Here is a 1,303-nt window from a genome sequence, read left to right as displayed (position 1 = left end):
TGCCTGGTGCTCAAGGGAGCTGCCCTGGACCCACTTCTCCAAGGGGAAAGTGGAGTGGACTCTCACCTGCAGACTGGAAACCTCTGGGCACGGAGATTTCTGAGCCCCAGGGGCTGGGGTGATAAAGAGGACAAGATGGCAATTGGGTGGCAACTGTGATGGTCTGTGGCATGCGCAAGGCACTTTCCAGTTGGTGAGCCGCTTTTACACTGCATTATTTCACACACTTGGTAACAGCTACTCTGAGATACTGGTGGAGGTGTCCCCATGTCTGAGTCTCAGAGAGGAGAGAGAACTCCACGGCCACACAGTAAGTTACTAGAAGAGCTGGACCCGGAACCCAAGGGGGTGCCAGCACCCAGCCCCAGTGCCTTGCACTTGGCTGCACTGCACGAGCTTGGAAGGAGGCCACCGGGTGCAGGGCCTAGCTCTGCCCCTGATGAGCCCCGAGTTACTGGGGGGCAGCCAGGCCCTCCATCTTCCCACCTGGAAAGCTGAGAATGAATCCCCAGGGGTGTTTTCAAGCAGCGGCTTGTGGCCACCGTCAGGGCTGGGGAGTGGTGTTTGCTGGAAGTCCTCAGAATGCTAGCGCAAGGACGAAGGGTGGCCCAGCCGCTTCCCTTCTCGTTTGGCCAGCCGCGGTCTCTCTCCAGCCTCGCTCTGTGACTCCTAAATCCGGGCTCCGGGTCTTCGTTCGCGCCTCGTCACTCTGGAGACGCTGCGAGCCGCTTGCGGTTGCCGTAGGAACCTCGCCAGGGCCTCCGCTCAGCGCACGACTCCAAGCGCTGAGAGCCGCGTTTCGGTCACCGAGAGACACCTGTCGCCAGCGGCGAGGGGTAGGGGCGTCGCGGCCCGGGTTATTATGCTTTTCTTTTTAATTGAGGTGTAACTTACAAACAGTACAGCGAATATCTTAAGAGTACAGCTCTGCGGGGCGCGAGGGCGCACGCCTGTAATCCAGCACTTTGGGAGGCCGAGGCGGGAGGCTCCCTTGAGCCCAGGAGTTCGAGACCAGCCTGGGCAACATAGCGAGACCCTGTTTTTTAGAAAAAAATAACAGTGTAGTTGCGAGCACCTGTAGTCCCAGCAACTCGGGAGGCCGAGCCGGGAGGATGGCTTGAGCCCAGGAGTTCGAGGCTGCAGTGAGCTATCATTCCTGTCACTGCACTCCTACTCCAGCCAGAGCAACAAAGCCAGACCCCGCCTCTTAAAAAGAAAAAAAAGGCCGGGCGCGGTGGCTCAAGCCTGTAATCCCAGCACTTTGGGAGGCCGAGGCGGGTGGATCACGAGGTCAGGAGATCGA

Source organism: Mandrillus leucophaeus, unplaced genomic scaffold (genome assembly GCF_000951045.1).
Source record: "Mandrillus leucophaeus isolate KB7577 unplaced genomic scaffold, Mleu.le_1.0 Scaffold2, whole genome shotgun sequence".
NCBI classification, from domain to species: domain Eukaryota; kingdom Metazoa; phylum Chordata; class Mammalia; order Primates; family Cercopithecidae; genus Mandrillus; species Mandrillus leucophaeus.
Note: the sequence above shows the minus strand (reverse complement) of the source record.